Raw genomic sequence first — 23,761 nt, 5'->3', positions numbered from 1 at the left:
AGTCTTTATTTTCCAAGCCAACAGAAAATATGTAAGAAGTTGATGGTGGAAATACAGAAAATTGATTAATCCACAGAAGGCAAGAAGAGAAAAAAAAGAAAGGGGAAAGATGATAAAAACACAAAATAAAAATATTAAAGTAAGTCCAAATATATCACTATGCATGTATACAGACTAGATTTTCAATAAAACATCAGAGAATATCACATTGGAATTTGTTTTAAATACAACTATGATTGCTTAAAACAGACACACCTAGAGCAAAACACCCAGAAAATTTTAAATAAAGCATATACCACTTAGGAAAACAATTTATCAAGATCTAGGTAAAGTCCAAGATGACCAAAATTCTCACTTCTTCGTAAAACATCACAGAACAGTGTTTTTCAAACTGAACTCTGTGACCCATTCCTGGGTTATGGAATCAATTTTTAGTAAGACACATAAAACAGAATAGGGAAAAGAATAAATAGATTAGGAGGGGATTAGAAAGGATGGGGTAAGACAGAACAGATATCAATGTACATATCACAGTACTTCATGGATAGAAGGATGTATTGTTTTTATAAACTTTTATTTGTGGTGTGTGTGTTCATGATTATGCAAACGTGCATGTTACTAAATTGCAACATAAAATGCATCTCTTCCTTTCTTATTTTATTTTTTTAATTTCATTTTTTATTTTTTTTAATTTACATCCAAATTAGTTAGCATATAGTGCAACAATGATTTAATCTTCCTTTCTTATTTTAAATTGGAGAAACCCTAGCCTAGAGAAATTTTTGCAAGTATACACAAGAAAACATACACAAGGAAGTTCACTGTGGGATTATTTGTAATAAAAAAAAATTGCAAATACCTTGAAAATTCATCCACAGGAGAATGGATAAGTTAATTGAGGTAAATATGCATGTAACAAAGAAAATAAACTAAACCTGATTATGTCAACATGGATGAATCTCAAAAACAAAATATTGCATGAATCAAAGAAAGCTGCAGACATATATGGACCATATGCTAAAGTTTACCCAAAGCTTGACAGTAAAGCAATACTTTGTATTGTTATAAATGCACACATACAGTATATAGAATAATGGTATAAAAACCTATAAGGGATGGATGATAAATACCACATTCAGGAAAGTAGTTCACTCATGAGAATGAGTTAGAGGCAGGTAATGGGGGCAGGGAGGATTACATAAGAGGCTTCAATTATATCCAAAATGTTAAGCAAACAATGGAAGTAAATATAGGGGAAATGTTAAAATTTGTAAGTCTGGGAGGATATATGAGTGTTAGCAATTTACTCTTTATATTTTTCTCTATAATTGAAAAATGTTACGGCCAAAAATTATATACTTTACAAAAATTTCTGATTTTAGTCTCTGGGCTGATTCTGGGATCTGGCTTGAGTTTCCACCCTCCCAAACCTCATGTTTGGCTCATCAATATTCCAAATATTGACCCACTATCTTACTCCTACGCATGTAGACATAGTCAAATTTTCCATGATCACATGAAGCAAAAGAAAATTCTCTAAACTGAGTGTGAACCTCACAAATTTATTTTTACCTGCAGCAGAAGCAGAGTTAGAACTCAGCTCTACGTATAAGAAGAGACCTCTGCATTAACCCTGAGTGCGGTGCAGGTTCCACTGTGCTTCTGATGAGCAAAAGATGACTGTATCACTTTACTCCACCTAATGAACATTTCAATCTTCTAATAAACACCCTAATAAAGAAAAATTGAGACTTAACTCACTTTTATTATCCCAACTGACATGTCGCAAGGTCTTAATTGGGCTGAAAACGGCTTCCAATAATAATACCCTCCTTAATTGATTCATTAAAGGGGCCCCTACTGAGACAGAAGTGCTAGTTCCAGGAAAAGGAATGAAATAGAGCCCCAATTTCCCACTGAGTGGCTATGATCCCTCTGCCATCAACTCCCCAGGCCACTGAAGAGGATGTTAAGAGTGTCCAATGCCTGGAATCATTCTTCTAGTCCCAAAGTGGGCACACACTCACCCCTCCCGTTGTGGGGTAACAAAAGAAAGCAAAAGAATCTTACAGAATTCTCTCTTAGAATCAGATGAATTGGCAAATAAAAAAACCAGGTATTGGTAATTACACTTACCATAGTGAGCACTGAGTAATGTATAGAATTGTCAAATCACTATACTATACACCTGAAAGTGTTATAATATTGCATGCCAACTGCAATAATAAAAAAATTTTTAATTAAAAAAACAGGTGAGGGGATGCATTAATAGCAAGAGATTAAAGCTTTTTCCAAGACTGAACCAAAAATTACCATGTCCTAGCATGGCTGGGCAAGGAGAGTAGGGGTGGGTGTAGCAGAAAGAAAACATGAGGATCAAAAGAAAATTATCTGTTTGAAAGAAAGGGCGTTTTTGACCATGTTATACAGATAAGATAGTCTAGTCATTAAAGGCATGGGATTTGAAATCCAGCAGACCTGGGAGTCTATCCTGCTCTTCCTTCCACTTAACTAGCTCTGTCATCCTGGACAGGTTACCAGACCCATCTACATCCCAGTTTCCTCAGCTATAAATATGATAAACTAATAATCTCCCCTAGCAGCCAAGCAGGTCAGATCATAGCATGCTTTTGCTCACAGCCTCCAATGGCTCCTCATTGCATTCCCCCAGTATTGGTGCCCTCCATTACCTCTCCCATGGCACCTCCTACTCCCCTCCTGCAATTCACTTCCCAGTGCTCTGCCCTCCACACCACCCCTCACTGTTGTTCCTTGGAGTACCCAGCAGGCTCTCATCTCTGGCCTTTGCTAGTAGTGCCCTCCCCTTCAGCTCTCTTTAAACTGTTCACTCCTTCACTTCTGTCAAGCCTTTGTCCAACCTCCTCCATGACCCTTCTATGTAAAATTGCAAACTCTCTCTGCTTATTCCAATACCACTTTCTCTGCTCTACTTTTTTGTTTTGCATAGTACTTATCACCTCTAGCATACCATATGACTCATTTATTATGTCTATTGTTTATTCTCTCCTGCTGTTTTGTTCACTGATCTATCCCAAATGCCTAGAACATTCAAGAGCATATACCAGGTGCTTAATTTTCGTTACATGAAAACCTCATAAGATTGTTTTGATGACTAAATTAGATAATGCATGCAAAGCACTTAGCTCTAGGCAGACCAACAGAAGCATTCAGTAAATATTATCTGTTGTTATAATAGTGGTTACTATTATTGTGATTATTATTTCCCATTCAACAGGAGGGATATTATTAACTAATCAGGTCATGGTTCTTCCAGCCATTGGTTCCTAGAGATGAAAGGCCTAGATTTAATTAACTAGAGTTTTCTTTATATATATATAGATAGATAGATAGATATAAAAAATATATAATTATATAATTATAATATAAAGAGAGACAGACAGAGACAGAGCTTGAGTGGGGGAGGGGCAAAGAGAGAGGGAGACACAGAATCCAAAGCAGGCTCCAGGCTCCGAGCTATCAGCACAGAGCCCAACACAGGGCTCAAACTCATGAACTGAGAGAGAAAGATCATGACCTGAGCTGAAGTCGGACGCTTAACAGACTGAGCCACCCAGGCACCCCCTAATTAACTAGAGTTTTCTAACACTATATGACATCTTGTTATGTACACATAACTGGTCAGGTCCACTGGCCAAGGATTAAAGGTGCCAGGTCATCTATGGACACCATCGCTATCCCATTCACTCTGCCAACATGCACAGGGCTGGGGGCAGCTGCTAAGTCAAGAACGTATATCAAGGTACATTTAGGAACTCGTGCTCTCTCTTGCCCCTGTAGGACTATACTGCATGTAAATACCAACTTGACAGCACCTGCATTATAGCAAAAGGGTACAGAGTGGTTTATTTTACATTTATCAAAGGGTAAAGAAAGAAACAGAGAGAGGGATTACCCCCACTTGCTTGCCGGAGTCCCCAGAATTTAGGCTTCTGCCACGCTCTCCGACACATTTGTGCTTCTGTCCAAGAAAAGAAGAAAACAGTAACCATCTGCCTACCTCATAACCTTCCAGGCACTAATGAGATGCTTTCTTCCTTGTCAAACACTTAGGAGCTTCTATGATAAAACACTGTCCTGGGTAAATAATGAATGGAACAGACCCATGAGCTCAAAGTTCGACTGTATCTTCTGTTTCCTGAACATGAAGGAAGACAGGAGCAGCCAAGGCAATGAGCCATTCAGCCCTCAAGAGCCAAAGCTTGCTCTCTAGTTCTGAGCTGATAAACCATGTGAAGAGTACCCAGCAGCCAAGATGCCACATGTAGGTTTCTGTGTGTTTTCTTTTCCATAGTATCCAGCTCCCTTTGCACACTGCAGCCGGCACCTATGCAAGGAGACATGGTTCGTGTGTGTGAGGGTGCTGATGAAGCCATCAGCTCGGCCATCTACAGGGACATCAGGGGGTAGGACAGGATGGTGGTTCAACGGCACAAGCACCTGAACAGAAACGCACTGTGTTCAAATCCTGAATCTGCCAGTTAGCATCTCTGTGGCTTCCCGCCAGTTACTTTATCCCTCTGAGCCTCAGTTTCCACATCTGTAAAATGTGATGATGTTAACAAACTCATAAAGTTTGTGGAGAACTGAATGATCAATTAGCACTGAGTCTGGAGGATACTAAGTGCTCAGTAAATATTACCCTTTCTTTGGAGGGTAGAGGATCTACAAGAAACAAACAGCTGATGCCAATCATCTACTCGTTCAATAAATATTTATTGAATATCTACAAGTTCAGTCAACTATTTATTGAATGCCTACACGTTCCAAGTTCTAAATCTAGCTGCCAAGGATACAGCAGTGAGAAAAGCAGACAAGACATCCTGACCTCACAGAGCTTACAGTCCAGTGGATAATGGTGGCCAACACATAAGAATAACTATGTGCCAGGCAGCATTCTAAGTGCTTTACCCGTATGAACTATTTAATACTTACAACCAGCCTATGAAGTGCATTAACATTAGTATCCCCGTATGACAGAAGAAGCAACAGAGGCACAAATCAGTGAATTTCCCAAGGTCATAAGGCCACTGAGCATCAAAGCCAGGGTTTGAAGCCAGTTAGACTGACTCCATAGCCCATTCTCTTAAACATTACTTGCAACCGCTAGACAGTGAGCTCTTTGTAGGTACAAAACACATCTCATTCAGTTTTGTATCCCCAGCGAAGCATCTGGCTTGTGAGAATGCTCAGCAAGTACTCACTGCAGGGATGCAGGACGGCTTCTCTTTGAGGCACTTGAGTCACTCTTTGCCAGTCTCATGACATCTCCCTATAAACCCTGAATATATAATGAAAATATACTATTCTTCCTCTGCAAAGAGAAGGTTATCGATCTTCTGTCCATAGGCTATTAAATGTAAGGCTGTTTTTCCAGAAATGGTGATGAATTTTCCTTGAACCACCTACATGCATTTGAGAGGGGTCTGGCAGGGACTGAGCTGTATTTTAAAAGTCCAGAAAATGTGGTGCCAAAGGGACAGAATACATAACACTTCACCTTTATTTTGGAAACCAATACCCCAACCGTACTCAACACATCTCACTAAGGCCTGAGATCTCCTACTCAAACACCTCTAACTCTTCACTATTCTCAGGACTATTTATGGACATACTGGTTGAAATATGAGTGGGCCACAACTGAAGGAGACGACAGAAACAACTACTACTACATTGCGGGGGATGGAGGCAGAAGAAAGAGGAGCTCCCCCAGGAACTAAGATTGACAGTTCAAGAGAGCTCACTAATGTGCACTGAAAATGGCCAGTACTTGATTAGTAGTAGTTCTAATAATCATTACCATATTATATTAATTGTGTTTTGTACATTATATTAAATATGCTTCTATTTTATACCAACCATATCACTAATCTAGTACATTATTATTGTGACAAGTGCCATTTATTCAGAAAGTCTGCTGGTTTCTTTCTTTTTTTTTTTTTTTTCATATTATCTCACTTGATCCCTTCAACAACCATCAATAGTAGTAATATAATCTCTCTTAAGGAACAAACAAAGTTCCTTCACCAAAGACACCCAAAATGCAATGGTTCAAACATGATAGTTTTCCCCCTATTGTGTGACAATCTGGAAGAAGTATTACGTACTCTCTAAGCTGCTGTAACAGGATAGAAAAAAACATGATTTAAACAAGATCACAGTTTCTCTTCCACATAACAATCCAGGATTGGGAAGGCAGCCTGCCATCACCAACACATGGCTTCCATTTGGGGATCAAAGTGGCTCCCTGACTCCCCCTGTCACATTCCATACAGCAGCAGGTGGAAGGAGCAGTGGGAGGACAAGCCCATTTATTTTAATGATACAATCCAGAAGCACACATCACTTGCATCTCACTGGCCAGAACTTGGTCATAAGGTTGTGGTAAGAAGTCAACTGAAAAACCAGATGCCTTGAGTAAGGCATTTGATAAATGTCTACCTCTTTCCTTCTCCTTTTGATGTCAATATCTTGAAAGGGAATCCTAGTTAATCATTTGATTGTTATTTAGCAAAACAAGTCATTCCCTTCCCCTTCCCACTGAGGTCAGAGTAAACTTCCCTGCTCCACTGATGTTAGGCTTGGCACATAAAATGCTCTGTCCACCAAAATGTTAGTAAATATGATGCAAGCACAAACTTTAAATGTGTGGTTCATCAATGGGTGAGTGGATAAAGATTATGTGGTATATATATACAATGGAGTATTACTTGGCAATCAGAAAGAATGAAATTTTGCCATTTGGAACTACGTGGATGGAACTAGAGGGTACCATGCTAAGTGAAATTAGTCAGAAGAAGACAAATATCATATGACTTCACTCATATGAGGACTTTAAGACACAGAACAGATGAACATAAGGGAAGGGAAGCAAAAATAATTTAAAAACAGGGAGGGAGACAAAACAGAAGAGACTCTCAAATATAGAGAACAAACAGAGGGTTGCTGGAGGGGGTGTGGGAGGGGGGATGGGCTAAATGGCAAGGGGCATTAAGGAGGGCACTTGTTGGGACGAGCACCAGGTGTTGTACATAGGGGATGAATCACTGGAATCTATTCCTGAAATCATTGTTGTACTATATGCTAACTGACTTGAATGTAAATTTTTTAAATAATTAATTAATTAATTAATTTAAAAAGCAAAATAATAATAAATGTGTGGTTCAACTTATAGTGCTCCACTGATATGCTGTAGGAAGAGTTTGTCCCTACCATGATCCTGAACTGAAAGCAGACTCCTCTGGAAAAGACCCAAGCCCGGAACAGCCTGGAGCCAACCCCAGTCATATGCAACCTAAAACAAGGCCCCTTGCTGAACTCACCCTAGATCAGCTGAATGACAATTCAACAGCAGACCTGCAAATGTGAGATTAAGTGCTTGTTATTGGAAGTCATGAGTTTTGGGGTAGTTTGTTACACAGCATTACTGTAGCAATAACTGGCCAACACAGAAACTGTTATCAGAAGTGGAGTACTGTCATAATGAGAACCTAAAATATGTGACTGTGGTTTGGTGATTAGGCAGATGATGAGGAAAGTGTTACGGAAAGCTGGAAACATGCCATCCATGTTATTTAGTGATGAAGCTCTTGGCAAAACTCATCTGTGATAGCATGGAGGACAGAAATCTGCCTAATGAACTTGAAGCATTGGACAAGAAAGTGTCAAGGCAGAATGTTGATAGTGTAATCTGGTTGTTACTAGCTAGATGAGGTATTGCAAGACAATGTTGAGTTTGTAAAGGAAACTGACCAGCGTGAAAGCAATACTGAGAGAAAATATAGAAAGCCCAGAAATTTCAGGACTTGCAGGTTTGAAAAGTGAAACTGTCTTTATCTTGCCATCCTATCAGCCTCAGGACAAATCAAGTGTGTGATTGTCACGTCCTTTGTTACAACTTCTGAAAGGACAAAAGTGGTGCCTATCAGTACTTTTCAACCGGACAAAGAGTTCCAAGAAATATAAAAGGCATGATCCCACAGAGGCCTGATAAACCCAAGGCAGCCAAAACGAAGTCTCAAGAGAAGAGATCTGTCTCCAAACGAACCACAGGTGTAACAAACATGGAGTTGACTGAAATCACATGGAGGAAACTCAAAATTTTTGAGATACCTGTACTGGTAAAATGACATCGACCTGACACTACAACTGTCTGAGTTGTAAAAAGAACTCTAGCTCCCAAATTTCTATAAGCAGAGAGCAGGCTGAAAAAGTTGCTGATCCACAAAGAACAGCTTATTCTTTAAAGTTCTCTTCAGAGGTGGCCATGCATGGTGTCTGAAAATACTGGAGCCAAAGACATGAAGAACAGTGGCCCGGTGAGCCATGAGCCACCCGAGCAGAACGAGGGTCTAGTCCAAGGCTCAGTGAAGCATGTCCCACACACCAAACCTTACCTCCCCTGATGTAATAGATAAAGTTTTATTGAAACACAACCTCACCCATAAATTTATATATTGTCTACTGATGCTTTTGCCATAACACAAAGTTGAGACGTTACAACTGATAATGCAAAGGCCTGCAAAGCCTAAAATGTTTACTATGTGGCCCTGTACCATTGCCAATCCCTGGCCCACTAAAAGAACACTCTATACCTACATGATGAGAGGAAATCTGGCTACGCTGGCACAATAGGACTTCAGAATGACTGCAGTCAGTGACTTCAGTCTGCCTACTATTCTTCCATTTTGCAATGAGCCATATTTATTTCAGGTATTCTGTCCCTTTTAATATTGAATATTGGGTGGTTGGAAAGCAAATAACTTATCTCTTTATTTCAGAAGTATCTCAGTCAATAGAAGCCATATGAAGATTTGGTATAATTTCAAGATCTTAGACATTAAGCTAGATATTGACTAGATGATATTTAAGGGTATTGGGATGGGAGTAAGGATATTTTGTATGCACAAAACAATGAATAAAAAGCCAGATTGTGATGATGGCTTGTATTATTATTCACCCCCCTTCCCTTCCCATTGTGGGTGGTATATCCTTCCTCATTGCATGGGCATGACCATGTGACTTGCTCTGACCACTGAAATATCAACAGGTATGGCAGGAATAGGGCGTTTCCCCACTATGTGCTCATGTAGTTCATCATAGATCTTGCATTCCAGTGATCTGCCATGAGAAGAGCATCCTCTTCTCTGGTCCTCAAAATAAATACACATGGCACAGATGTAAACCCAAGGCACAGGCTTAAGCCAAATCCAGCCAACCTGAAGCCTGAAGCAGAGCACCCAGGCGAGGCCAGGCTAGATCAGCTAACTTCAGTCAATCTGTGGACCAATAAGTAACAGCATGAATACTTATTTCGAGCTACTGAATTTTGAGGTGGTTTATTACACAGCATTATTGTAGCAATCACTGATACACAGGACTCCCATAAAACGATAAGGTGGCTGGAACCTAGCACATTGAACTTTCGTTCTGAAATCAAATGACCTCAGTTCAAGTTCCAGATCTGCCACTTATCTGTTATTTAATTGTTCTATACCTTCCTGAATCTCAGTTTGGGTTTTTTTTTTTAATTACAAAATGAGAGTATTCACAACATAAATCAGAAGAAGGTCATTACAAGATTCAATAAGATGATAAATATGTTTTATAAATACATTAAGTACACAAATACAAGATATTTTCATTATTAACTTCAGTTCACAGAAAGCAGCCCTGGTTATTTTTAATTGATGTTGGAGAAATAGTTATGCCTCTTCCGTCCTCTGACCCTGAAAGGTGGCCATGCTATGGCTGGAAAGCTAAGTATCTGTAAGCTGTTAGCATCGCTATGGTGTTTTAATAATTCTTTCTTGATTTTGTTTATCTGGTTGCTTAATGTTTTTTTTTTCTCTAATTAACATGTATAATTTCATGATAAAAATCCAAAACAATATAAAGGCTCTTCCTTTTAAAATTGATTATGCTACCCAAGCCTGACGCTTCTGAGAACTTTCTGCTTCCCCGTGTTCCTCCCACATGAGGAACATACAGTGCCAATGTTAGTAGTAACCTCAGTACTAGAGTGAAAAGAATATTATCTGAGCCTGCATTCCTCTCTCGTTGCAGAATAAGAAGAAAAATCAGAATGTTTTCCTTCCCATACCACCCACAAATCACTGAAAAGCCCAACCAGTTAGCTGGGTTCCCAGGAGACAAGGAACCACCATTAGAAATAAAAGCCCACATCATTCCACCGAAGTATTTTCCATGGACTCCAGCATGCCACACGACCAGAGTTGCGTCTAGGGTGTTGCAACATCATTATCTTGTGCTTATGTCAAAAATTTTTTTCCATGTTATACACATGAAACTAATAGAATATCACATGTTGATCATGCTTCAATTAAAAAAAAAATGTTTTTCTTCCTCCAAAATGCCAAAGGGAAGAGCAGGATTCCTAGAAATGGCTCTAAATTGTCTCACTGCACCAAGAGAATGGAGCAGTGAGGACACAGACACTGTCCACCAGGAGAGGGGAAAAGGTCAAATCAATAACACTGACAATATCCATTTGTTCCACAAAGACAGCCAACACAGGTTTCTGGGGAAGATTATTTGAGAAATAAATCTACCCACACAGTTCCTCTCAATCCTCCAGCCAAAGTAGCAGAACTCACTAGAAATCAGATCACAGCTCTCAGCTTGCTTTCTAACAGAGCAGCCAAGATGGGCAACAACACGACAAAATGGAATCATTGATCAGATTAGCATAGTGCCGAGAGCTGTGGGCATGGGGTGCAGGACACAAGGGCTTTGGTGGAAAGGAGAGACAGGCCCCTGGGGAGAAGTCAGATACTTATGAGCCGAGTCCTCCCTAAGGCAGAGCAACTATGGTGCCTACCACAGGGCTGACTTCTGAGGGCTGCTGTCCTGCTGTGGGCACCCACAGGCACAGGCCGAGAAAGCAACAAGCAGCAGAGGAAGGAGAAGCAGAGGCAGTGGTGCTGCCAGCTAGTCCTCAGGTCCTCATGATGGCCTCTAGACTACAGATAGAAGACAGAACTTCGAGTCACTCGTCCCCCTAGAAATATCTGTTACCCACCTACCACACACTTGCACCATGCTAGGTGCTGGGTACGCAAAGATAAATAAGAGACAGTTCCTGCTCTTAGAGTTTGGATGCCCACTGCACCTAACACGTAACAGGAGCCAAATAAGTATTCACTGTTACCTTCCCATTCAGCTTTATGGGGCCTCTTTTCTCTGCCCTCCGTGGTACGTTTTTAAATCCTTATTTAATGAGTACTTATAGTGCTCTGAATTTTAGTTACTGGTGCGTATTTTATTCCCCCTATAATACAGCAGGATTGCTCAATATAGGATCTGTGTATTCTTGTCATTGCATCACTCAATAAATATTTATTGAACGAATGAGTATGTAATCATAACCAGTGTGTTGCCACCCGCTACTACCATCAGAACAGGAAGGGAGGTCTAGGGTCTGCAGCTGAGGGAGAAAGCATGTTGGGCTAGGAGTCAGGAGACCTGCCTGTCATCCACTGGCTGAGTGACTGTGGACAGCTCCAGGGTGCCTCATGCTCAGTTGTAAGACGATGGAGTGGGCAGATGATCGCTAAGGTGCCTTCCCACCCTTAAGAGTCATCATTTTAGTTGTAGATTACAAATGACATTCACTGAGCCCTTGGCGTGTTTCAGGCACTGTGTTAAGAATTTTGCCTGCATTATCTTAGGTGATCCTCAGAATAACTTTTTGAGGTACCATGACTTTCTCTATTTTCTATAAGAAAGGAGACCTAGAGAGGCTAAGGGCATTTTCCCAGTACCACACAGTGATGATGGACTGGGGATTGGAACCCAAATTTAACTGACTTGGAAACCCATACTGTCAACCACTGAGCCAGTCTGATTCCTCTTCCTTAGCCACGTATCAGCTGTTGGCTACCCTATGGGCCATCACTTCTGAATAGCCTCACTTCCCATCACAGACAATTTTTTTAAAAACTGTTAGAAAGCCTTTGTCAGAGAGGCCCAGCAGGCAATCTTTGCATACCTCACACGGGTGGGTGGTGAGTTTCCTTATGTTTCTCGAGGCTCTGGAGCACCAGTCAAATTGCAAGCGTTCCAACAACACAAGGGAAACTCAACACAAGGGCAACGAGTGACAGGGGGTGCCAGCTGTGGCCCAGGCATAAGGCAGCTTGAACCTCATTGAGGAACCATCTGAGAAGGCAAGAAAAAGAAAAGAAAGGTATTATTTTGTTCAAGGAGCTTTGGGTAACTATAAAGACTTTGACTATCTAACAGATGCTTCTTGTCATTCTCCCCCAATTTAAAGATAGAGAGGAAAGAAGTTTACTCGCCAACAGACAACTGGCAGAATTTGCTGGGAGCCCAACAGTGAGGGCTGCCATGCCCTAGCCAGTTTCAGGAGAACATGGTACCTCACACATGGGCCTCAAAATACCCAGAGGTGGCAGAGATCAATGGCACTGATCAAAGAATTTGGGGCAGAATAGAAAAAAAAAAAAAAAGATTTCTCCAAAGAAACATACTTTTATAAGGAGACAGAAAAGTCAAGTAAAGCTCTAAACCTCTTACAGTTGTATCTGTATTTAAAAAAAAAACGATAGGGGCGCCTGGGTGGCGCAGTCGGTTAAGCGTCCGACTTCAGCCAGGTCACGATCTCACGGTCCGTGGGTTCGAGCCCCGCGTCGGGCTCTGGGCTGATGGCTCAGAGCCTGGAGCCTGTTTCCGATTCTGTGTCTCCCTCTCTCTCTGCCCCTCCCCCGTTCATGCTCTGTCTCTCTCTGTCCCAAAAATAAATAAACGTTGAAAAAAAAAATTTAAAAAAAAAACGATAAATAACAACAGTGAATTCAAGAACTGAACAATAAATGCATGGTCCCAAAGTGATAAGCACATGCTACTCGAAGGAGAAAGGAGAGGAAAACAGGGCTCCTGTTTTAGAAAGCAAAGATACTGAGGAATTTAGCAGGAGGAAAGAGTCTGATTAATTAACTCCCTGCAAGTCAAAGGGCCTCCCTTCTAAACCAAATGACCTTAAACCCAAAGCAGGGAAAGAATATAAGTATGGGATTTGGAAGAAGATGGTTGCATTTTAATTGTCTCAAAGAGAAACGTGCAAAGGCAAAATCCAGGAGTTCTTTGGTGTGTGTGTGTGTGTGTGTGTGTGTGTGTGTGTGTGTGTTTGTGTGTGTGTGTGTGTGTGTGTGTGAGAGAGAGAGAGAGAGAGAGAGAGAGAGAGAGAAACAGAGTGTTTCTCTTGGTGACAGAAAAATAGAAACCAGTGGCACTAGGTGGCTGCTATTCCCACAGTGAGAGGAAGTCCCATTACATCTTGCAACAAACGAGCACAGTGAGACTTCCTATTAGTATTGGGCAAATGATCTTCCAGATATGCCTAAATCCAAACCACACAAAAGGAGCCAGGGCATAGAAAGGCAGTTTGCTCTGAGGCAAAATGACATTTTTCATGCTTAAATTACCAATTCCCTCCTCCACCATCTTCCTTTAAAATGCTGAATTGTTAGAGCAGTGGGCACTCTGGAAAAATAGGCAGGTAGAGATTTAGATTCGTTACCAGACAGCAAAGCCCAGCTGCATTCCCTTGCCTTTGCTGGAGCCTGCACGTCCACCCTGCTTGGCCCCCCACCCTCTCCTGCTCCCTCTCCCCCTTGGAGTTGGGCTCCCAGCAAACTCCGCCACCTTCCTCTGGAGCTGAATGGAAACATCCCCTGTTGATACAGTCTCATGCCCTCCCTAAATGTGGTCGACAAGTCAGTTTTCAGACTTGCCTGGAAAAGCTGAGTGTTCAGCTCTACCTCAACACCTAGGACACATCCAGGAATGGAGGTAGATAGCCAGACATGTCGTGAGGCCATTTTGAATTATTTCCTTGTCTGCTTCTAAAAACAACTGCTTCCTATCTCCCCTTCTCCGAAGATCATAATCCCTCACACCTCCAAAATTTAAATGGAATCTGGTAGAAATATTAAAATTTACAATTCTACACAAAGTGTGTGAGGGAGGAGACAGGGTCTCCGGCCGGCACTGTATCTTTTCTTCAGTGCTTACAATACGCTTTGGTGTTTCAAAAAAAACTGTGAAGAAATTTAATAGATGAAGAGAAATGGAGGTGGGAGGAGCGGGGAGGGGGGAAGAAGAAAGGAGAGAGGGAGGGTGAAAGGGAGGAGGGAAAGACAGAGGAAGAGGAGATGGGAAGGCAGGTACCCTAAGGGATTGATACAATTTCCTGGCCTGCTGCTCCACTCCTTCCCTTTGAGCACAGTAACACTGCCACCTAGAGGCTAAAAAGTGCCTTTCTGAACTCGTGCACCAGCGCGCGCAAGATGTATTTATCAGCGGAAATAAGTCTGTTAAGGATCTTTGAAAAGGGGGAGGTAGGTGATGGGGGACTAGGGGTGCTATCAAGACTATAATATTTCAAAGTGGCTAAAATTTATTACGCACCTACTACGTGCCAGGGACTGAACAAAGGGCTGAGAATACAAATACAGGTAAGACATTCCTCTGCTCAAAGAACTCAGTCTAAGGAGGAAACAGACACATATAGAAACCATGCAGGCTGTGATAATAACCATAACATACAGAAACATTGTGCCCAAGGTATCAGTGACATTAATTCTGACTAGATCTGGAAAGAATTCAGGGAAGAGATGCGGGTGAATGCCGTCATAGGAAATCTGGACAGGTGAGTGGAGCTCCAGGTGAAGGTAATCACCCAACTAGGCACAAATTTCTAGGCACCAGGAATACTCAGCATGACTGGATGACAAGGAATGTGGATATTACCTGCAGCTGTGCAGAGACGATAAAGGCCAGAAAAATGAGTTGAGCCAAACTGTAGGTGACATTGATTGTTAGGCTGAAGAGCGTGTACTTTTGAAGTGGCACAGGGACAGGGCTCTGTGCTTTGTTCACTCTGGTATTCCCAGAGCCTGGAAGAGTGCTTGACGCTTAGCAGTTGCTCAATTAGCATCTGAGGAATGAATAACTAAAACCGGAAGTTAATGCAGAATTTGGAGAAAGAGATCAACTGGATAAAACCTATGTCTCTGGAAAATATAACTTGAGATAATCTGTAGGAATGGAAGAAGAGTAGAGAGACTCCACTAGACAGGTACTGCCAAAGTCAGGTAATGTTGGTCCAACCTAAGGCACGGCAGTGGGAATGGAAAGGCTGGAATGGTCAGGAGCAATTTTGTTGAAGTCAAATCTAGAGGTCTTCACCACCAACACCTGCTCTACGTGTTGAGCTTGAGTCATGGCACTGGCCAAGACAGAGAATGCAAAAGGAGGGACAGTGTTGGAGAGGAGATAGGGAGGTTAGCTGAACATTTCAGAGAGATGAACATTTCCGTTTCTGGGAATATAAACCAGTGGAGATGGCCAGGAGGCAGTTACAGACACATGTGTGGAGCTCTGGGAGGGCTCCTGGCACACACGTACCAGCCCTCACACAGACATGCACATTCTCACCTGAGCTGAAGGCTACTGACATCTCTTTTTTCATCCTGGTGTTAAATATAAGGTAAGCCTGTAACAACACTGAGACTCAACTACAGTCTCTGCTTTGGTAGAGCCAGAAGCTGGAAGGAGCATTCTCAGCTTCCACATCTGGAAAATGGGAATTGTCGTAACCCATGTAAAGCGCTTAGCCCACTGTCTGGCATAAGATAAATACACAATAAGTGTTTACGATCAGTTTACAATCTAATGTTTCATTATGATGTGATAGGAAGACTACAAGATTAAAGTTCAAAGTCTAGCTCATCCACTAATGATCGGTATGGTGTTGGACGGGAAACCTGGCATCTCCAAGTCTCAAGTTGCTCATCTGGTAAACTGGGAAGTATTATTTGGCACATCTGCCTCACAAGATAAAACGAGATAATGCACATAAACAGTCTATAAACTTAAAGTCAATTTATGAATATTATGTAGGGCTTATCAAATGGAAGACTGAAGTAGAAAAATCTGAATTCCTTCAAGATACTGTGCTTCTAGATAAGCATGTATCTTTTTAACACCCTTCCGCCCCAAACAGAGATTCTTCTCTGCCCCCATTTAGCAGGAAATTCTTCATTTGCCACCTTTCTATGTTCCAGACATGCTTTCATCATAGCACATTTCCTTTATCCTATCTTCAATTGAGATTTAAAAGGAAATCTTTGAAACTCCCCGGCTGGTAGAACCACTAGGGAATCAAAGCATATTTGTTCTCTCTTCCACCTAGTCCCCACATGGTTGACCAATCAAACTCATGCTGTTAATCTGAATTGATAGGAAATGGCCTATTATTTAAAGGAGACAAAGATGACCATAGCAGAGAAATAGAAACAAGTAAGATTATTCAGCTTCTGACCCACAAAGCATTTTCTGTTTGTTCTCTGTGCTGTTGATTCCCTCTAGAACATACCTGTAACGAAAGGCCAAGAACCTGGACAGCTGCTGGTTTTAGTCTTGTGGACATCGACCCACCTCTGCACCTGTAGTTAGGCAACAGGAAAATCACAGAATCATTGGGCTGGAACTGAGGGAAATAGAATATGATGTGACTTTCTTCAGCCCAATTTATAGCACAATACAGGAAGTCTTTTTACAGTCAGTGACCAGCAAGCATTTAGTTTCAACTTAATCCCATTTGGGACGAGGCATTCATCACTCTGTAAGGAGCTCATCCCACCAATAGGCAGACTGAATCAATCTTTAGAAGGCTGTCTCCATTATAAGTGGTAGCCTACCTCTCAGACGCCTCCATTCGTGACTCTCGGAGCTGCCCTCTGCTGTCACACAGAATGAACCTCCTTTTCCTCTCAGCCTTCTAAGTAGCCTGTATTCCTTCACAGTGTTCTCGTGTGATGTGTTTTGCTGTTTCAACTCATTGCTAAATAAAATCCTCTGCTACAAAAAAGACTTGAGATCTCCTTGTTGTCCAGCTACCCCCAGGTGCTCATGGTGGATTAACCCTCTGAAGTACCCCAACTGCACTGGGTGACTACTAAGTAGCCCCCCTCCACAGAAGGGCAGCATCCGTGTGTGGTGTTGCCTGAGCTAAGACCGGCCTGGAGGAGGCCGATGAAATACTTCATACTACCCAGCCCTTCGGAGGGGATAACCATGAGGACCACAATTTTTAGAGGAAGGCTGGAGGTATTTTCAACTTCTCTCAAACCAAAGGTAACAGCAATTCCCCTCCCTCCCCCAGTTCTGCTTGTGGCACCATCATGCTCTCAGTCAGCCTGGTCCTAGGGATGTGGACCCAGCTTCAAAGGCTCCTTCTCCATTTCCACATATCCGGTCAGCTGCCCACTTCTGTTCATTCTCCACGTGCACACCATCTCCCGCATTCACTGCTCTTTATTCTTTATACCTCTGCTCAAATCCTTCTTGTGTTCAGAAACACTGAATGATTTCCACGTTTCCAGATAGGGCTGTAAGTAGGGTTTAAGGAACAGCAAGCGGAGGTGAACCCCACAGGAACCAACAACCACTGGAAGGCCATACTGTGGCTAGGCCTGAAGGGGTGAAGGCTAGGAACAGTGTGCCCCGGTCCCTTGGGATAGCCGCAGGTGAAGGAAGAGCCTGAGACAGCAGTGTGGCTCAAGGACTGGTGGACAGTAGCTCTGCCAGAACGCCAGCAGCTTGGGGGTGGGAGGAGGGGGAGGTGAGGAGAAAGGGAATAAATAACCCCACCTCTGCTTCCCTCTTCCTCTGCCAGCTGGCCATGTCTCCCATTGTTGAATTCCGACAGGAAAGCTGAGGGTAAGGAAGGCCATGTGATGGAACCACGGGAGTCTCCCTCCTGGAGCACAGAGCAGGGAGGAGAAAGGCAAAAAATAGATACAAGGGGCATCTGGAGAATAACCCACACACTCCCTCACTAGTATCCTATCTGCAGTCAAATGCATGAGCTCATGATTTCCTAATCACGTACACAATTTCCTGATCTTATGCCTTTGCTCACACCACATCCTCTCTTCCCAATGCTTTTCCCCTGCAGGAGAGACCTGCTCAGGGTCATTCAAGAGTCACTGAGTGTTGTGTGTTCACTCACGAGATGCCTGCTACAAGCCTGGTACACAGAGATATATCTGGTAAAATGAAGGATCGAGCAGGAGGGCAGTACTTGTAGTCAAACCCCCAAAGGTGGGGTTCATCAACCAGGAGAGATGCTCAAAGGAACCCCCATAGGTCATCAATATAAAAAAAAAAGTTTTTTTTAAAGGAGAAGCAGGCACTGGAAATGGAAATATGGACCTGTGTGTGATGACATCTGTCATCGGCAGCTGAAGGCAAAGCCCGTGTCTCCACAGCACCTCTCACTCCCCAGGTCAGGGGCTTATATGGTAGGACTGCTAGGGAAAGTGGGGCTTCAAATCCTGGGCCCTCTTGAGCCAAGCCCCCTGCCCCAGTTGCCAGGCTCCCGGGTCCTCTGAATTGATCAGTGGAACAGTAAAGCCGGTTAGGCACTTAACAATTCTTTCCAGAGTAAAGGTTTCCCTCCCTGCATAGTTCTCGCCTTTTGTCAAGGAAAAGAAAAGAAGAATCAACTCAGAGTGAATTCCTTGTAGCTGGATGTTTGTAGGCAGCAGATGCTGCCAGGAGCACACACAGCGTATTTGTCTGAAACCAGCTCCTGCTGCACAAAGGCGGGGGGGCCCCTGCCTCCACCTCATCAGGGCCACCCTGGGGGCTGCGGCTCAGAATCCAGCCTTCAGGGGGCCAAAGAAGCCACATTTCCTTCTAAGTAGGGTAAGTGGGGCAAGGTGGGGGGCATCTAGGCATTCTACATGGATCTGGAGAGCTGGCAAACACTCCTATCATACAGAACACTTTCAGAGAAAAATCAGGAAAGCTGAGGAGGAAGCTTCTCATTTATGTATTCAATGAACATTTGCACGTAGCCTGGCAGAGAAGGGAAGAGCATGGGCTCTGAAGCCAGACTAAATGGGTTCAAATTTTGTCTATGCCATTAACTAGCTGGGTAACCTTGGGCAATTTGGGCACTCTCTCTGTGCCCCTCTGCTGGGAGGCCTAACTCAATCCATGTTAAATAATGAGTACAGTACCTGGCATAAAGTAATAGCTCTCAAGAAAACTATCTCCATCTTCAGATGAGGTGATGTGGGTGAAAGTTGGTTATATAATTTGCCCAAGGTCATTCAGCCAGTAAGTGCTAGACCTACAATTTGAAGAGTAGCAATGAACCAAAAGATAAATTCATAATTATTACAGCTGGTAAGAAACGCTATGAAGACAATGCAAAGCGTCCAGTGATAGAATATAGTGGAGGACCCACTAGTGAAAGTGGTCAGGGTACCCCATGCTGAGACTTGAAATGAGAGAAGCAATCAGTTGTGCAAAAAGCAGAGGGAGGGAATCCTAGGCAGGGAGAACAGCATAAAGGAGATACTCAAGTGGGAAAGAGATCAGAAACTGAAGGAAGAAGCTGAAAGAAGTTCTGGCCTGGCTGGAATGGGGTGATTAAGGAAGAAAGGATGTGGGATGTGTCTGGAATGGAGAACAGGATCCAGATCATGGCAAGAACTCATAGGTCATTACAGAGACCTCAGATCCAAATGCAGCTGGAAACTCCTAAAGAGTGTTAAAAGGAAGGGCAACCTGATCTGAGTGTTTCCCTGGCATGAGCCAAGAATGAAAGCATAGGGGATTCTTAGAAGGCAACTGTGATAATGTTTAGTGATTTGGACCAGGGACACACCACGCTTATTATGGATGAGGGAAGTACCCTGTGACCAGTATAGAATAAAGATATCACTCACATCCTCAGCCTGGACTTGATACAAATAAAACTTTTTTTATGTTTTCCATCATCACTGTCATCATTACTATTAAATCATGGGTGGATTTTGGAGAGAAGATGGTGATAGAGTAGGAGGACCCTAGGCTTGTCACATCCCAGGAACACAGCACTCAAATCACGGGCAAAGATCAAAGTGGTCCTGGGTTAGTGATGACCCCACTCAGGCTCCTAGGCATGGGTTCTCCCCTCTGGGATCACAGCAAACTGCACCGTGCCCCAGCCACAAAGCATACGCAAACACCTAAAGAAACCCCGAACATAAAAAGCCCAGAAAGAGAACATATATCAACAGCCTCAAGCACAGACATAAGGATGATGAAGACTTAGAGCAATCATGGGAGTTGCATGTTAGATTCAATTGTCCTTTTGCCTGTATTGCCAATGAGGAACCATAAGTACCCACTGCCAATTCTCTGTGTCTGAATGCTTGATACATTCCTGCAAAATATTAGGACTCACCCATTCATCCATAAACCAAAACTGATTGAATACACAATGCTGTATCCCCTGTACCGAGTGTTGGGAAAATACTAAGACAAATTCAACACCATCTTTGCCCTCAAAGATCCTAAGTTTCCTTACTTCACAGACAAGGGACAACTTCAGAGCAATGTGACTGAAGCTAGAATAAAGGGAGAACAAGTTGCCTCAGAAGTACTTAAGATAGCCATTTAACCCAGGGGCAGGGGCAGAATCTCAGAAGGAGGGCAGGGAAGACAAAAGAGGGGTGGGGCAGTATGAAGGGGACTGGAGAATGCCTCAGGGTTACACAGGGACTGGAGACACTTCCTGCGATTTAAGCCCAACATCAAGGAAGTAGTAAAGGGACATGAGGCAGGGTCCCCATCAGGAAGAGCCTTTAGGTTATACTAAGAAATTAGGGCTTTTTCCAAATTCTATGGGAAGCCATTACACATTTTAAGGGAATGTACAATGGTCGTATTTTCACTTCAGAAGAGCATTCTGTGTGCAGTGTGAAGAGCAATGTAGAGGGGGAAGGACTGGCAGGAAAGCCAGGGACAGGTCTCTTATAATTCAGTAATTAGGAGGGTGTGAGCTAAGGCCGGAGCAAAGAAGGTGGACAGAAGGGCCAATCATACCTACCAGGTACATTCAACAGGAGATTGTGACTAATTGGATTTGGTGAAAAGACAGAGAAGCACCAAAGTTTTCTCCCTTGTGTGAGAAATGAGGCCATACATGAGAGGTCCCTGCATGCTAGCCTAGGGTGTCTGGGCTTGAGACGGTAAGCAGTAGGGAGACACTAAATGTTTTTGAGGAGAGGAGAGTTCATGGCTGTTACTTAATATGACTAATATGCCAATAACATGTAATACAGGTTGGAGGAGAGACACCAGAGGGGAGAAAATGAGAGCCCTCTTCTGACATCTACTAAGTGGGTGGAATTAAGGGGCATGAACTAAGGGGCACACCCATGGACAGGAAACAGTGTGGGGTGGAGGCCAGTGCAGGCATGTTTCTTGGCGGGAATACAATCAAGAACAATGACTTGCCTTGACAAGGAACAGAGCTCTTCAAGCTCTGAGATGGGACAAAACCTAGGGAGGTAGTTTCCACATGGAGAAGAGCAGAGCTGTTGAACTCCTATCTGCCCCCAAGCTTGTCAGTGGCATCGACAGCCATGAAGAACCAACCAGCTAAGAGTGAAGGGCATATATTAAAAATTATGTTGAAAGCAGGAGCACCTGGGTGGCTCAGTCAGGTAAGCATCCGACTCTTGATTTCGGCTCAGGTCATGATCTCAGGGTTTGTGGGATCGAGCCCCACATTGGACTCCATGCTGACAGCATGGAGCCTGGTTGGGATTCTCTCTCTCTGTCTCTCTGTCTCTCTCTCTCTCTCTCAAAGATAAATAAACTTTTAAAAAATTATCTTGAAAGCAAATATTGAAAACCTATAAAAAAGTTCAGAACTTACTGTTAAGTAAAAAAAGCAAGCTACAAAATGACACAGGTGTCATAATCCTGACAGTGGTCATCTCTGAGAAGGAGAGTTCTAGGTGATTTTTATTTTCTTCTAGATGCTTTTTGTATTTTCTACAATGAACAAGCATGACTTTTATAATCAGAAACCCAGCAGAGTTTAAAATATATCTGTTAAGCTTATACAGCATGGCTGTCTCACAGAATTGAAGAGAGGGACCTGTTTGTTAACTTCTTTTTCCAGTACATTTATGGTTCTTGAGTCACGGAGTAAATTAAATCCTCCTGATAGGAAAAGCCATGGGTTCCACTTATAACACTCATGGTCCCCCTTATCATCCTGCAGGACCCTCACTGCTCACCAGAGGGTCTTCAACCCCCTTCCCCAATTCACAGGGTATAGGCCCCAGGCCTCTCTCCCAGGAACTCCATGGAGGAGTAGCTAGATCCAGCCAGCTCTGAGCCCCTGATGCTCCCACCCCCATTCACATCCCCAGCCTTCACTCCCTATCTCCCTCCTTCCCTTCCCTCCTCCCCACTCTTTTCTTCCTCCCCAAACACAGACAGCAGTGTTCTTTTTCTCCCCAAGGCTCAACCCCAAAAGCTCCATTTCTGATGACCAACTTGCCTCTCTCATCCCCCAGCTCCCAAATTCTCTCTTTCTGAAATTATTAAATATGTTATTCAGTTCCAAATCCCTGTGGGAGCCAGGGCCAGAATAAAATAAAAGAACTCAAATTTCTTTGAAGAGAAAGGGAGGGTTGGGGGGAAATGGACATGCAAATCAGAACCTGCCAGGTTATATATCCCCACTAAGGCCAGCTGTGTTCACAGAAGCTTCTTAAATATTCTGTATACAGTAGTCCCCCCCCCCAACTTATCCATGGGGAACACATTCCAGGATGCCCACTGGATGCTCCAAACATAGATGGTATTAAACCCTATATATACTATGTTTTTCCTTATATGTACACACCTATAATAAAGTTTAATTTCTAAGTTAGGTATGGTAAGAGATTGATAACAATAACACTAAATAAGAACAATTAGAACAATACGCTATAATAAAAGTCATGTGAATGTGGTTTCTCTTTGTCTCTCTCTCAAAATCTCTGTACTGCACTCACCCTTCTGGTGATGATGTGAGATGATAAAATGCCTATAGGATGAGACAAAGTCAGGTGAATGACCCAGACCTTGTGACCTAGGTAGGCTGCTATGGACCTTCTGACAATTCACCGAGGGAGGATCATCTGCTTCCATACCTCAGTTGAAGGTGAGTAACTGAAACCACGAAAGAGAAACAGCAGATAAGCAGGACTGCTGTACCTATAGCATCTTGGACCCCAGTCACAAGTGGTTGTTTGCAGAGGATTTACAAAGAAAGGAAGGCCCAGGCCTTTTCAGCAGGATGAACTCTACCTGGTGGTGATGGAGGATAGTGATGCAGAAATAAACAGGACAAAAAGAGGAAATCCATGGAAGGTTTATATATATATATATATATATATACACATATATATATATACACACACACATATATATACACACACTATATATACTACATACGTGTTATATAGTTACATATGTATTAATATATAATATATAGTTTTTTATATATATAAAATTCATTGGCAAGATAACTAATACACAGTGTATACAGTGTGCTCTTGCTACCCCTGAATTTTCTGAATTAATGAAATTAGACCTGGGAAATTTAACCAAGGTGTTCAAGGTCACCCAGTTATTTATTTTTATTATTTTACGTATTATACTTTCTTTTAATTATTATTATTTGGTATTTATTATATTTATGAGTACCTCAGGCAGCAGGGATTCGGTCTAGGTGCCATCCTGGGTGCTGGGGAAAGAGAGCCCTGTCCTTAAGGGGCTTCTAGTCTAATTATGACAGAGCTGGGACTTGAACCCAGGATCCAGGCTGGTATTTTCT

General features: G+C 42.6%; 1 long non-coding RNA gene across 1 annotated transcript in view; it reads right to left on the bottom strand.

Moving 5' to 3' along the window:
- LOC123585029 overlaps positions 1–23,264 on the bottom strand; it is a 125,756-nt gene extending 102,492 nt beyond the window's left edge. Inside the window, exons 1-3 of the long non-coding RNA XR_006705859.1 lie at positions 22,938–23,264; positions 16,460–16,529; positions 12,050–12,219 (exon numbers count right to left, since the gene is read on the bottom strand). This is a non-coding gene — a long non-coding RNA (uncharacterized LOC123585029). The remainder of the gene's footprint in view (positions 1–12,049; positions 12,220–16,459; positions 16,530–22,937) is intronic.
- Positions 23,265–23,761: the final 497 nt, after the last annotated feature.

This window comes from Leopardus geoffroyi, chromosome C3 (genome assembly GCF_018350155.1).
Source record: "Leopardus geoffroyi isolate Oge1 chromosome C3, O.geoffroyi_Oge1_pat1.0, whole genome shotgun sequence".
Taxonomy (NCBI): Eukaryota; Metazoa; Chordata; class Mammalia; order Carnivora; family Felidae; genus Leopardus; species Leopardus geoffroyi.
The sequence above is the reverse complement of the archived record's forward strand: the minus strand, read 5'-3'. Positions and strand labels throughout refer to the sequence as shown.